The sequence below is a fragment of the Zalophus californianus genome, chromosome 7 (assembly GCF_009762305.2).
Source record: "Zalophus californianus isolate mZalCal1 chromosome 7, mZalCal1.pri.v2, whole genome shotgun sequence".
Classification (NCBI taxonomy): Eukaryota; Metazoa; Chordata; class Mammalia; order Carnivora; family Otariidae; genus Zalophus; species Zalophus californianus.
In genome coordinates, this window is record NC_045601.1 from 30,975,698 (window position 1) to 30,991,592 (window position 15,895).

Here is a 15,895-nt window from a genome sequence, read left to right on the forward strand (position 1 = left end):
TCCTGCCAATTAGGATTTAGAAATCAACAGGGGCTTCTTGAGAGAATGATGACAAGTCTAATTGCAAGGAGCAGCTGTAGAGCCCTTGGCTACACTGGGGCGGAGTTTATTAATCCCTGTTTTGCTGGGTGCCTGGCACAGAGCTGGGGTCAGCTCCCCTGTCACAGAGTTGAAGCTGTAAAATGTAGGGCGAGTATTTAATGGCCTGAGCTCAGCAGGAGGGATTAGAGCACTCCGCACTGATCCTGTGAGTCGGGCATGTAAAAGTCAAGTGGACACAAAGGCACTGTCAGCAAGCGACATCAGTTCAAAGAGCTGCCACGGCTGGAGAACGTGCCGGCATGTTTACACAATGCAGGGGGACTTATTCAATCTCACCGTGTTTACTGGCCTGTTGTCAGGACCCCACCCCTTGTCCATGCTAAGAACCTGGAGGTTCTTAGAAGTGTGACCTCAGCATGGTTCCTGATGTTTGCCTCTGCAACATATTTATGTTACATAAGCCCTTAGTTTGAAGAAACCAAGAAGAGTACGCTAGTTTAGTACCTTGTAGGTATGGAATTGGCAAAACCAAGCCAACAATAAGCAAACAAAAAAGCAGTGTGCGTTTGAAGGGCCCATGTAAACAAAATTTTAAAATAAATTAAAATTATTAACTTGAAAGAGCTTTCTAAGATTTCCTAGTGGGAGAGCATCATTAGATTCGCCAGGGTGAAACACACCTCTATGGGTGTGTTTCCAGACAGCATGTATGTGGACACAGGCTCATATGCACATGCTTATAGGCTCAAATGTCACCTCCTAGGGAAGTCCTACTCAGTCCTTCTCTGTGCTTCCTGAACACACTCTTCAGGCCTGCACTCCAGCTCTTCTTTGAAAGTGCCTTTACTATTTGCATGTACACATTCATTAGTAGAGCGCAAACTTTTTTCAGGGTGGATGTGTGTTTTAGTTGTCTTTGTATCCTCACCATCTAGCCTAGTACCTGCCCCGTAGTAAGTGCTCAATAAAGGTTTCTTTAAACTTCCACCTCCCAAATGAGGAGGCGTGGAATCTGTCTGCCAAAGCATTGCTACCAATTGCCAAGGCAAACATACTGCAATCATGCTGTTCTGTTGCCATCTAAGAAGTCATTCCTTTAAAATGCCAGTGACGACAGGAAAGTCCAAGAAACATTCCTCCGGAAACACATGCAAACATTCATTCTGGAATGCCTTGGCATTCTCTCATAAGAATAGCTCAGCGAGAGCCCAGCAGAGAGAAAAACGAAACCAGAGAATAACATTTGCTCACAGAAACTTACAGACCTTAATATAGGCAGTGCTGAGAGGTCAAGGTCAAGTGGATTAACAGGATGAAGAGTTTTCAGTAGGGAAATTCTGCAAGTCCTATAAACACATTAAAGTCTGCAGTAAGAAACTAGCCCATATACCAATGAAATGCTTTTTAACTAACATTTCCCGGAATCTTACTCAATATTACCCTTTGTCCTAACCAATAGAACCCAAAGAGGAATAAAATTTTGCCTTTGTCTTAAGCTGCCTCTAGAAGGGGAGTAAAATACTGTACCGTGAGCATGAATGCACTGAACTCTATGCTCTACTAGCGGAATGGATTGTAACGCACAGAGGGATGATTTCAGTCTGAGTGGGATTTTGGCGACCCGAGACAGGGATATTATCACGTTCAGAAGACAAAAAGGAGTTTTAAGAAGAGGAATTAATTAGTCTGAGCAATGAGAGTACAAGGTGTGTAAGAAGAGCAAATGAGATCCATGTGACACCCAGAATGAGAAAGGGCGAGAGGGGGGTGAATGTAGTAGTGTTGATGCCACGGTGTCAGGCTGAAGAGCTCCGCCCCACTCCCCGCCCCCCCCCCCCCCCCCCCCCCCCCCCCCCCCCCCCCCGCCGCCCCGGCCCTGATCTCCTAAGAGATCCTGGAGTCTTGCAAACAAGCTTTCAAGGAGGAGACAGACAAACTGAATTCTGCGTTTTATTACCCCCAGTGAGCCGCTCACAAAGGATGTATTAGAATGGTGGGGAGCAGTCAGGTGACAGTTTAACACTGTTAATCATCTTGGCAAAAAGCAGTTGAAATCTTCAGTTAGGGATGGGGCCAAAGGGGTGAGGTGTGGACAGAGATTTAAAGAACATTTCAGAAATGGTATGGATAAGCCCAGAGAGGGAAGGCAGAGCCCGGGGGCAATACGAAGTCCAAGGTTTGTAGTTTGGGGAACAAGGTAGACTGTTATAGCATAAATAAAGATAGAGAATCCAAGCTGAATTATGGGAAGATTAAGTGCAGAATTTGTTAGTGAAGACAAACTTGTAAAGAAGCAGACAGAATTTACATAGGGTCTGAATCGATACTTAATGTTTCATGAAGAAAATGTTCTAAGACAATGAGTCAGTATGTAGAAAAACAAGTCTGCATGAAGTGATAAATAAATGTAAAGATTCATCTTACAATCTCAAATAATGTGTACATAGTGTAGAAAAAGAAAGAGGCCAATACATTAGATCCCCAAAACACAAAGTTGAATTAATTGCTTGCTTAAGTAAGGGAGAATTTATCTAGTCTTACTGAGCAAAGAAAGATCTTACAGAGGGTTTGGGGAAGAACATGTTTTGGGTGGTGTTGATCACCAAGGCAAGAGGACGTGGCCATAGTCTTGGAAGCAGGGTTTTGTGTTGGTGACAGAGGCTGGAGTGGGTAGATTTCAGCCTTACAAGCTTGTTCACTAGTGTGTGTGCCACCCAACGACTGCCACTGATTGGTTGGTTTTCAGGGATGTGTTCCTGGAAAAATCAGCTTTAACTAGTTAGGCAAGTTGAAAATCAGCTCTGGTGGTTGCTTGCATTTGTCTTTTAACTGAAATTTATTGATTAAACAGGTTTAAAACTACTTTCTAGGCTTTAACTGGTTAGCAAAGCTCTAGAACTCTCAAGCTCTTCTTTAGTTTTTCTTTAATTATTCTTAATAGGTAGGAAACCGATGCAGTAATGGTCAAATTGTCCATTTCACTGCGTTGCTACTCTGAAAATCTAAAAATAAAAAGCATCTCTATTTTCAAACTTCTCGTAACAATTGCAGAATACAACAATCAAAGATTTCCAATATTGCCAAGTATTTTGAATTTGTATGATCTTAGCAATTAATCTTCCATAATTTGGCTAACACCTAACATATCTTTTCATTTTGCTTATTTTCATGGTGTAATGCATTGTGTCACTCTATGAAGAAGATTTCAAATCCAGTACTGAAATGAGACAGTTGACATCCAGAATGGTTCCTTACTGAGCTTAGGGGCTATGTATGTGTGCTGTGGGTTTTCTTTGTAAATTATTGGTTGCGCCTGTCAAACTGTTTAGATACTTTGAATTCTAAGGTAATTTTTGGTAAGGCACCATTTGGTTCCCTTACAGCTGATGTCTGGAGCTATATGTGTTTCAGCTGTGGTGCTGGTCCTGACAGGCTGACAGAATGCTTGCTAAGTGGATGTCTAAACAGATGTCTTAGTACATATGCCTTCTCTGCACTGAATCAACAGAAGGCCTGCATTTTTTGGAATCCACTACATTGTTTATATTGTGATGTAAGATTTGAAAGCTGTTTTAATTTTTTGAATATGGCTGAAAAAGGGCTCTGCTTCAAAAATTATTAAACCGAAAATAACCTTCCCAATTCCAAATACCATACCATAGAGCCCCCATTATATAATGCACTTATCCCAGGCAATATAGTTGTCTGTGCTGCTAACCATGTCCCTCCCCAGGCTCTGAACACCCTTGGGGATCAGGCCTCCTTCCTTTGCTATTTTGGCCCAGTGCCTAGTTAAGGCCTTGACACATAATAGGTACTGAGTAGGTTTTCACTGAATAAATAAATCAGTAAGATTTTAATGCCAGATGCCAAAATATTTCTTAAACGCAAACAGAGGTAACATATTCATTTTATTATACTCATTTCCAAGTTCCACTCAACTATAAATACTCAGAATCCCCAAATAGGAAGAAATGTTGGAACCAATAATCTCCAATCCCCTCACTTCACTTTTATAAGGGTTCCTGAAAAACAGAGTAAAGAATAAAATAATTTTTGATGAAATTTGAGGGTATTATGCTAAGTGAAATAAGTCAGACAGAGAAAGACAAACACTGTATAATCTCACTTATATGTGAAATCTAAAATAAAACCAACAAAAACTTGAGCTCACAGTTACAGAGAACAATTAGTGGTTGCCAGAGGGGAGGAGTGAGCGGTGGGCAAATGGGTGAAAGTGCAAAAGCTACAAATTTCCAGGTATAAAATAAATAAGTCTGGGGATGTCATGTACAGCATAATGACTAGAGTTAACAATACTGTCTTGAATATTGGAAAGTTGCTAAGAGAGTAGATCTTAAAGTTCTCATCACAAGAAAAAATAATTGTAACTGTGTGGTGATGAATGTTAACTAGACTTATTGTGGTGATTATTTCAAGATACATACAAATAACAAATCATTATCCTGTACACCTGAAACTAACATAATATTATATGTCAATGATATCTCAATAAAAAAGAACTAGGGGCACCTGGGTGGGTCAGTTGGTTAAGCGTCCGACTCTTGATTTCGGCTCAGGTCATGATCTCAGCGTTGTGACATCAAGTCCCGTGTTGGGCTCTGCGCTGGGCGTGGAGCCTGCTTAAGAGTCTCTCCTTCTGCCCCTTCCCATACCTCCCTCTCTCTCTCTCTCAATCAAAAAAAAAAAAAAAAAAAAGAACTAAAACCTAAGATCAGGAAACCAGTCTCTTGATTCTTAATCCAGTGCTTTTCCTATCATCCCATACTGGTCTTTCTAAACATATATTTTTTTAAATTTTTCCTATCAGTCCAAAACAGTTTCTAAACATCATTTTTGTGTCAACTTCTATTTGATACAGACTATTTTAGTTTCCTGTTTTCACTAAAATCAGATTGAAAGAGCAGAGTTCTTGTAATCAGTCCTTTGCCAATACTAAACCACTAAGACATTTTCACGATGATTGTCACTTCATATTTCAAGCTACTACTCTCAGCTTCTTCCTAGGTAGATATCACAGAAAAAAAAAATGTCTCCAAAGAAAGAAATTCTAATGACAAAGGGAAGAAGACAAAAGATAAATCTAATTTAAATTAGATTTCAGGCTTGATTAAACATGAAAACATCTGGTCAACCCATGGTTTTCCTTGACTAATTACAATCTTGTGTGTTCAAATCATTCATCCTTTTCTTATTCAGGCAGGCACAAATATTACAACTCTTGACCTTAGGGGACCTACTTCTTGAGGGGCAAAGAAAGGGAGCATACCTGAGCGAGAAGGAAATAAGCTAGAATATACTGGCATATATGGCTTTTGTGAAGTCGTTTGTGAACTGAATCGCACTTTATAGAACCTGAAGAGTTTCTGCTGCTATGGAATCTTGGGAAAAGTCTTTTGTAAGTGGAAAAAAACACCTCAAGTACAAATATAAAAATGTCCATAATGTCTCTCCGTCAAAGGCAGACACTTGGTTGCTGATATAAAACCAAATAACAGGCTCATGACCTCTATTTTTCTCTTGAAATGGAACACCCACTTGACTTGGAAAGACCTATAGAACATCCATATTCCATTGACCTAAACAATCCAAATAATTGAAAGTAGGTGGTAGTATTTAGGTGTAGACACTAGAAAAAACCAGGTTGCCTTTAGTGAAAATCACGGAGCTCTCCTGAAGGATAATGAACTGTGCAAATACAAACATTTCAACATGTTTTCTCCAGAGATCAATCTCTAGGCAGAAACAGCATGCTTACTATAGTCAGATGCCTGAGATTTCTGGGTTAACTGGCAATAACCAAAGGAGGGTAAAGAAGGTATTCATACATGTGGGTGTTTAAATGGGGCCCAAGTATATCCTTTGACATTGTTCCCCTCCTACTTTTCAACCACAGAATGAAATAATATATCTAGGAAAATGATTGATTACCACAGTCTCTTAATGTTCCTGGGCAGGAATAGCCAGGTTTTTACCCTGGAAGCACAGAGAAGTGACAGACGTTGGTTCTATGAAGGAGGGTGTGGCAAGCTACTCGGTGTTAATAATGTGCTTTTGCTCACGTGGACTGGTTAAGAAAATCAGGCATTCCTTGGAAAAATAAAAGGATTATTTAATAATTGTTGACCCTGATTGCACAGTAAAATATCTGGAGAAGTAAAAAAAAAAAAAAAATGTCTAGGGTGCCTGGGTGGCTCAGTTGTTAAGCATTTGCCTTCGGCTCAGGTCATGATCCCAGGGCCCTAGGATCGAGCCCCAGGGTGGGCTCCCTGCTCTGCGGGAAGCCTGCTTTTCCCTCTCTTACTCCCCCTGCCTATGTTCCTGCTCTCGCTGTCTCTCTTTGTCAAATAAATAAATAAATAAATAAATAAATAAATAAATAAATAAAATCTTTAAAAAAATAATCTAGGTCCCACATCAATCATTTAAATTAGAATCAATGGGAGAGGCAATTTAGTATTTTTTTTTAAACCTATGTAGTTCAATTGTACAGTTAAGGTTTTGAAAAATTTCCTACACCCTTTAAAATGTGTGTCCTAATGACTAGATGCTCCACCACCAATTCCTCCCCTCAGAAATGACTACAGCTGCCTCTCTTGCCCTACTAAATTTGCTTTGGACTCAGCCTCTGGTCCCTACCACACCCTTCTATTTTCCACACAGCCACCAGCGTGGTCTTACCTACAAATAAATCTGATCATGTCATTCCCTAGCTGAAAATCCACTAGCTCTCCAGCACATGTCTAATATTGTTGAAGTTCACACTCCTCAACTTGGACTCCAAAATCCTTCCTATTCATCCTGCTGTTCTTTTTAGGATATGGCTGCTAGATAAAAAATATAGGATGCCCAGCTAAATTGGAATTTTAGAGAAAGAACAAATAATGAAATATTTGGAATACGTTTATATTAAAATATTAGTTTTTTTCTCTTAAATTCAAATTTAGCTGAGTGTCCTCCTGCATTTGTATTTGCTAAATCTGGCAACTCACTCCAGGAGGAATTCTGGGGAACTGTGTCACCCCCTCCTGCCTCTTCTTTCCCAGGCAGTCAGGCCCTCTTCCTCTGAACACACTGCTTTCTTCAAACTTCCACCTCAGGTTAGAATCATCTTGCTGCCTGTCTCCTTGCCCTGCTCTCCATCTTGAGTCAACACTAGGACCAATTTGGTGTCAGGAACTAAGTCTTATTTGTTTCTGTAACCCTAGCTCCAAGCTGTGCCTGGAGCATGGGTGCTTAATAAAAGCTTAGAAAGTGACCAGACAGCACTCCTGGGAAACCCTGGCCAATATAGTGATTAGAAGCACCACCTTAGTTTTGAGTACTACAAGCCTTACTCTTTCTGGAACATTATCAACACCCTCAAATCACCTGTGGCAGTCCATGCCTGAGGACACTATCTTCCAGATACTTTGGCATGCCATCTTTGAGTTTCTTTCTCTACCTTATGAAAAAAAAATTGTTTTTGTTTTTGTTGTTAGCTTCCTTTAGAGGAAGCTCCACAGGAAAGCTCTTTAAATATCTATATTATTTAACTGTCACAACAACTGTATGATATGAGTTGTTTTAAGGATTAGAAATGGGAAGTTGAAGGCTCAGGGAGGTACGTAATTACCATAAAGTAGCAAAAAGCACTCTAGGATTTGTAACCAGGTATGTCTTACTCTAAACTGTGCTCTTTTGAATTGACTACGCTGATTTATTTCACTTTTTAGCCTGTTCTTAAATATCAATGGCATCTCCATCCAAGAGTGAGGTGGCCAGGATTCGAGATGGCCCCCCAGTGATCCTCACTTCCTGGTATTGACACCCTGTGTGGTGTCCTCCCACATTGTCTCATGGTTGATCTGTGTGATTAATAACACATGGTAAAAGGTATGCCACTTCTGAGATTAGTATAAAACACTGCAGTTTCCACTTGAGGCATGGTCTTGCTAGCTCAACCAGTCTCTTCCTCTTGGATCTCTTACTATAAGCAAGCAAGCTGCCATATTGTGACTAGTCTTATGGTGAGGTCCATGTGGCAAGGAACTGAAGCCTGAAGTCAACAGCCAGGAAAGAACGGATTCTGGTTAATGATCATTTAAGTGAGCTTGAAAGAAGATTCTCCAGCCGGTTGAGCTTTGAAATGACTAGTCCTGGCTGACAACTTCACTGTAATCTTGTGAGCAACCCTAAGCCAGAACCACTCAGCTATGCTGTTCCTAGATTACTGATGCTCCAACACTTGAGGTAATAAATGTTTAATGCTTTTAGTTGCTAACTTCTGGAGTAATTTGTTACACAGCAACAGCTAACTAATACACAGGGTAGATGAGCCTTTCTTTCTTTATCAGCTTTTCTGATAGAGTTAAGGAAGGTTTAGTGTCTGAAATCACACCATTTAATCTACTGCCTGACTCAGCTTACATGATGATAGATAAAGACATTCTTTTAGGCTAGAGTGCAAGTGTCCAAGCTTTGCTTCTAGTGTATCAAATATGAAGAGAAAATAGACCAACAAGTCTCTTTTTCACAATTTAGCAACTGGGGAGCAAACAATCCCCCTTAAGCTCTTGATTCTTCCCGAGGCTCTGGTGGGTGGTTATTTATAGCTGATTCTGAGTTATTGCTGCATAACTTCCCTGATTGCAGTTTGCACAGTATTTATTGAGCAGCCTTTAATGATGAATAGAGTGAGAAACACCAGGCAAAGAATATGGTAATAACAGCACATAAATTTTATTTTCATTTAGCATGAAAACACCTGATTTCCTTCAACATTGTAAACATGTCACATTATTAGGCAGTGAAAAGCTGATGAATTTAGACGTTTATTTAGACATTGTTTTGAATGGAAAATGTACTTTAATTCCACTTGCCTCCACTATTACAGATCATTTTATATTTATTTATTTCACTTTGGTTTGTTTTAATTAAAAAAAAAATCCCAAGGAGAGAAAGCAACTGGAAAGTTTTCTCAGGGTGGGATTGGTTTTTTAAAGTATTTCTCTTCTTATTCTCCTGTGAACAGTGAGGCAACCTCAGGATAAAACACTTTATGGTCAGAGTTGGCAAATAGGTCACATTTTGTAGTTAATAAACCCGATCAGAACTAAGTGTTTAGAAGGAAACTCTGCTAGACCATTTTTTAAACAAAATGCAAAAAATGCACTCATTAATTATATATAATTCTGTCATTAGTTAAAGAAGGAGATTTCAGGCTAGGAAGGCATCTTATCCCTCAATTTCATGTTAAGGGAGTAAGTACCTACGAGCTTAAATTACTACCCAGGAAAACAACAACAACCTCATTACTGTCAAGCCCATGATTTGCTCTTTCTTTAGCATGATGTGTTTTCTGGTACTAAGGTTCTGTCAGTCATTTTAACAGAAACTCCTACCTTTAGGGTTTATCATTCAACTGTTAAAAAAAAAAGGTTCTGGTTGGTCAAAAAACAACGTAAGGGTGCTTTGAAGTTATATGAGAAATAGGAAAAAAGAAGAAACCTACACAGTCCTAACCACCATGCTAAATTTGGTCATACAGAATGTTGGAGCCTTTATGTGACTCATCAGTGTCCTGTTCATTGAACCAATTGTATGCCTATGGGTGGGACAGTAGTCAGGGCGATAGGCCAAATTTTTTTCCAAAGAAAGAAAAATTAAAAGAGTCACAGGATCTAGCATCCGATGGACTAAGTTAGTTCTAAACTGCATTTTATAGATGATTATGTGATGCAGTCACAGTGGTGGGGAAAGAGGGGGGAAGCAGATGGAACACTGAGATTCTAGGCCTAGATATCTAGGTTCTCAGTGTGTATGTCAATTTGTAGGGTTACGTAAAGTAAGGTATCAGGACTTATCCAGAGCACTGCAATTTAGGGGGAGTAATAATTGAAAGCAACAATTTTAATCCACTATGGGATATTTTGGGTCCCTTTCTTCAAAATAAAGAGTTCCTCCCTTTCCTCCCTTGCTGAACCCAGATTTATTGGCCACTGTGTAACTGGAAAGAGGAGAAGACCCAGATAATAAGGAGTCCCAAAACCAATTTATATATTTTGAGTGATCCACTGTAACCTCCTTTATTCTCCAAAACATCAATGGAGGGCATGCTTTTGCGCTGTTTGCTCCAGAAATCACCATTTCCAGTTGGTTATTAGTGCACACTCTCTTGACTACGAGTGACAGAGACCAAAGTCAAACAAGTTTAAAGAAGAATGAAAAGAAACAAAAAGAAAAGAAGAGCTTTGGCTTATAAAACTAAGCCAGATATGGTTGTTGAGTAGAAGTTCTGGCTCCTTATATGCTGAAACTAAATGCTTCAACAGATCATCAGGGCTCTGTCTCTCAGCTCTGTTTGCCACTGTGTTGGCTTCATATTCTGGATCTCTCTCAATACAGTGGGAAGGATGGTCCTGGTGTTCTAGGATGATGAGTCCAGCCTAGAGCTTATGATCCCAGAAACACATGCATCTCACAACATCTTTAGAGAAAAATCTTTTTTTATTTTATTTTTTTAAAGATTTTATTTATTTGAGAGAGGGAATGAGATAGAGAGAGCATGAGAGGGGGGAGGGTCAGAGGGAGAAGCAGACTCCCCGCCGAGCAGGGAGCCCGATGCGGGACTCGATCCCGGGACTCCAGGATCATGACCTGAGCTGAAGGCAGTCGCCCAACCAACTGAGCCACCCAGGCGCCCTTTAGAGAAAAATCTTGGGGTGAGTTTTTATAGGTGCAGCTTGGGTCCTATACCCATCCTCGGGCAGATAAATTATAGCAAATAGGATGGAATATGATTGGCTAAGGCTGAGCCATATATATGGTGGTTCTCTAAAAAGGAAATACTAAGTACACACAAAAAAGTTCATGTTCACCATAGAAAAGGCAAACCATAGAAGGGCAGAAAATATTGTGAAAATCATATATCTGATAAGTAGTTAATATCCAGAATAAAGAATAAAGAATTCCTATAATTCAACACAATTCAACAACAAAAATAGGAAACCTAATTTAAAAAATGAGCAAAGGGCTGAATAGACATTTCTCCAAAGAAGATATCCAAATGGCCAATAAGCACATGATAAGATGTTCAACATCTCTAATCATTAAGGAAATGCAAAGCAAAACCACAATGAGGTATCACCTCACACACATTAGAATGACAACAGTCCAAACACATCATTATAACAATGATGGGGACGTGGAGAAACTGGAAGCCTCGTGCATTATTAGTGGGAAAGTACAATGTACCACTGCTGTGGAAAATTGTGTCAGTTCCTCAAAAATTTAAAAAAATTACTATATGATCTAGCAATTTCACTTCTGGGCATATACCCCAAAGAATTGAAAGCAGGGACTCAAGGAGGTATTTGTAGACCCATGTTCATAGCACTGTTATTTGCAGGAGCTAAAAGGTGGACACAACCCAAGTGTTTATCAATGGATGAATGGATAAACAAAATGTCGTGTCTCCATACAAGGGAATACTGTTCAGCCTTAAGATGGAAGGAAATTCTGACACACTATGACATGGATGAATTTTGAAGACCGGATGCTACATGAAATAAGTCTGTCATAAAAGGATGACTACTGTATGGTTAGTCTATATACTTATAGGAGGTATTCATAGTAGTCAAATTCATAGACAGAAAGTGGAACGGTGGTTTCCAGGGGCTGGAGGAAGAGGGAAGAGGGGATTATTGATCAGTGGGTCCGGGTGCAGTTTTGCAAGACATGCAGTTCTGTGGCTGGATGGTAGACAGTAGCACGACAGTGTGGATGCACTTAGTATCTATCACTGACTGTACCCTTAAAAAATGGTTAGGATAGTAAATCTTGTACGTATTTTATTGCAATTAAAAAAAAGCATGTCCACTATAGAATTTTTAAAAAAGAAGCAAAGTTGGCCCAATTGTTTCTAAAAACTTTTTCTCCATTTATCCTTTAGAGACTTTCTTCTGGACATCTGTTATGCAGATACTCCTGAAATCATGTGGAATCCTCAATGATCCCCCTGATTTGTTTTCCTGATACTCATGTAGCTCTAGAAACTCCCTAAGTCCCCACTCTGGTCAGAAGCCTCCTCAGTCCCACGCTTTAGTTCATGGCGCATATAAGTCAGTTGTGCCAAAAGCTGTTGATGTACATGTTATCTCCAGGAAAGGTGTTCTGAAGAGAGAACATCTAGAGAATGTGTTTTTGCTTAAATGTAAACCAATTCAGCAGCTTTCATTGGGTAGTCTTCTCTAAGGATTCCATTCAGAACTGGATATAATCGTGATCCTTAAGCCAGATCTGCTGAGGGCCCTTATTACCATCCTCTGCAGAAGTAACATTTTTACTGCACAAGGGTCATTTGTCACATAGGAATTATGCCCATAGGGAGAACAAAGAGTTATGGGTAATGCCATTGCTTGCAATCTCACATGCTCTGGATTGCACTTTTCCTCAGATCATAATTCTACAAGTTCTGAGCAACTCGATTGCAATAACTGGACAGCCAGATGCAATGGAATGAGCATAACTAGACAGTCCACTTGATGGACCTAAGGCCCAATTCTATTTGTGCCACCCACAAGTCACAGAACTTTGGGGGGTCACTTAAACAATATAAGAGGACTAATGATACCAGCTCTCAGGGATATGATAACTAAATGAGGTAAGATATGGTAAGCTCCTGGCTCATTAAGTCTCTTCAAATGTTAGTTTTCTTCCTCTTCCTCCTTCTGCATGCTCGCTTCAGAGCTGCCTCCAAACCTACTGATTAAATCAAAGCCTGGCCACCTCCTGCATGAGCCCAGGAATTCCTCACCTTGCTTCAATGGTACCAGCTGTCTCTACCTGGGTCTGTCTCGGCCAAGGTCACATGAGTAAAACCACAATCATAATACAGGCTTCACAGAGATAGACGGAGGTACATGAATGAATATCCCTGTTTGGATAGACAGAAGGAAAATGTTCTCTTTTCTTAAGAACCAGTCTTTTTTTTTTTTTTTTTAAAGATTTTCTTTATTTGACAGAGAGAGACACAGTGAGAGAGGGAACACAAGCAGGGGGAGTGAGAGAGGGAGAAGCAGGCTTCCCGCGGAGCAGGGAGCCCGATGCGGGGCTCAATCCCAGGAGCCTGGGATCAAGACCCGAGCCAAAGACATAAGCTTAATGACTGAGCCACCCAGGTGCCCCAAAACCAATTCAGTTCTTGAGCCAAGCATGGTGACAACATGTACTGCCAGAAGTGGTCATAATCAGTGGTAGCAGATTTTATTTAGGATAGCAGCTGGTCCTCAACATTTGGAAAATACACTGGTCATTTGTAAAACTTTAAATGCAAGTTTAAAAAATGATGTGTTATACCACCATTTTTTCAGAACCCACTCTAATGTCTCCTCCACCTCACCCCCTGCTGTTTCCATAATTGATGTAGACGTAATTTCACGAGCTAAATAAGATGGTTTTTAATTTCTATTCACATACACATTATTACTGTCCACTTCCATTAAATAGTTTATCCCACCATAACATATAATTTAATGAAAGCCATATTTTTTTGGAGTACATAAATCTGTCAAAGAAGAAGTGACTAAATCACTTGTCATTCTGTTGTAGAGCTCCTTCTCCATTAGGTCTTCATTGTTTGGCAAATAAATTAGAAATGTCATTTTTGTTTCCAAGCAGACATAAGCTGGCGATGACTTGTACAAGTGAGTGATGAAAAGTTCATAGAGGCATTTGAAGTCCTTCAGGGTTGTAAATCCAGATACAGTATTACTTTATCTTTAAAGGAAATTAGGGTAAGGCAAGAGACAGGAAAGCAGGATGTTAAGTCAACTGGTAACCCCAAATAATTTTCCATGGTGTACACTGTACATACATATTCTCCATTCCTGCCATCATTTCTAGCTTTCACTAACGCTCTCTCAAGGTAGCACAAATAGCAAATCTTGTTTCAATGACTAATTAATATGATCTGATAAAATTATTTGGGATTTTATTGACTGCTTTCAGAATAATTCCATTATGACTTGACAAGGTGTTTAATAACCAGCCAGGAAGTCACTACAAGTTCACCACCCCACTGGACAACTCTACTCTGAGGTGCACCACCACCTCCCATGTAACACTTCCAACCACTGGATTCAGTATCTTCCTCCAATAACTAGCACCACCAACAGCAATGGAAATGGCTACCAGAATCCTTTTCTCTTTTTTGTTTCTGATCTCTGTGAATGGCCCTACACCTACATCTTGGGCACCGCATCTACCAAATTTCCCAAATTTTTCCCAGAAACCCAGAGGTAAGGTGGGATTTGCCTGAGGGCTTGAGGAGAAGCAGGAACAATTGCTAAATGCTAATTATTCTTAGCATCTTAATCTCTTTAAATCTGTGTCCCTGTCTCCACATTCGTGGCCATCACCTAACTCAGGAATCTATCAGTAACTCTCTGGGACCCCGTCCCAGGCTCACAGATCCTCCATTCTCCACTGTGGGGCCAGAGTCACTGTTATCCAGTGCAAATCTGGACACCTGCACCCTCTGTTTACAAGCCTTTCATTTGACACCTACGGATCCCATGATAAAATCAAAACGTGTATTGAAAATCAAACCAGATGGAATATTGAAATCCTCATGATCTGACCCTTGCTTATTTTCCAGACTCATTTCTTACTATTCCCTCTCTTCACCCTGTGTTCCAGAAATAGTAATTATTTGTAGGTTCCCTGACCACACCATTCTACTTTTCTCTCTTACCTGAACACTCTCTTATTCCCTAGATGCTTCCAATCCCTGGTCTTCTCCATTTTGTCCTTGGAGGTCGAGCCCTAGAAATCATTTTCTCCAGGAATCTTCCCTTTGAGGACTGGTTAAGTGCCTCTGCAAACTAGTCACCATGCCCATGTGATACTCATGGTAACCCCTTTCACACTGCCTTCAGATTCACCTCTACCTACCTGCCAAAGAGCTTGAGGGTCAAGAGTGTGATGAGTTCAGAGTCAGCCGTGCCCGTGGTTCTGTGGAGACTGATTTACTTGATGGCTCCACCAACTTCTCCAACACACACTCTCATTCAATTCTGTGTCTTTTCACTGAAGGTTTCACAGAGAACTAGACTGACATCATCATTGCAGCCACAAGGCACAAAAATCTATTTTATGACTACAAAGACAACACGTTACCCTTTAGGCACAGAGAGTGTTCCCACAAGCCCCAATCAAAAAGTATTTTATTGGGGTGGGGCACCTGGGTGGCTCAGCTGGTTAAGGGTCCAACTCTAGATTTCAGCTCAGGTTATGATCTCAGGGTCATGAGATTGAGCCCTGTGTCGGGCTCTGAGCTGGGCGTGGAACCTGCTTAAGATTCTCTCTTCCTCTCCCTCCGCTCTCGATCTCTCAAAAAAAAAAAAAAAAAAAAGTATTTTATGGGGAGGGAAGAGAATATTCTGGCTTATATAGAGTTGTTATCTGCTTTGTCAGATATTAGCACATTATGTTTGAACATTTTTCAAATTGTGTGCTAACACAATTCTGGAAGGTTCTCTGGATGAGGGACAGGCATTTAAAATCAGAACTTGAAAAGTTTTCCCCTTGGTGCTGTGAGAAAGCATCTAGTTTACTAGAGTAATCTCCAGAATTGACTTTGGCCTGGTCAGATTTTTTTGAGGTTTTTGAGTGGTGACCCATGAATGAGAATATATGTTCTTTTATACTACTATATTCAATAACTATTTTTTTGAATGTAATTCCTGAACAGATGTGAAATAATGGTTATCTTTTGCTAGCTAAGGGAAATCACACATTCCTCTTTCTTTTCTTATTCCTGGATCTCAGAATCACAAACCACAGACTTTGC

The 15,895-nt window shown here is 40.2% G+C and overlaps 1 protein-coding gene across 2 annotated transcripts in view; it reads right to left on the bottom strand.

The window, feature by feature from the left end:
- Positions 1-13,194: 13,194 nt before the first annotated feature.
- The window catches only part of EYA4 (EYA transcriptional coactivator and phosphatase 4), a 270,841-nt gene continuing 268,140 nt past the window's right edge, over positions 13,195-15,895 (bottom strand). For both annotated transcript variants that reach the window (XR_003521675.2, XM_027603539.2), the window contains exon 20: positions 13,195-15,202. The gene's annotated coding sequence lies outside the window, so the exon portion shown is untranslated. The remainder of the gene's footprint in view (positions 15,203-15,895) is intronic.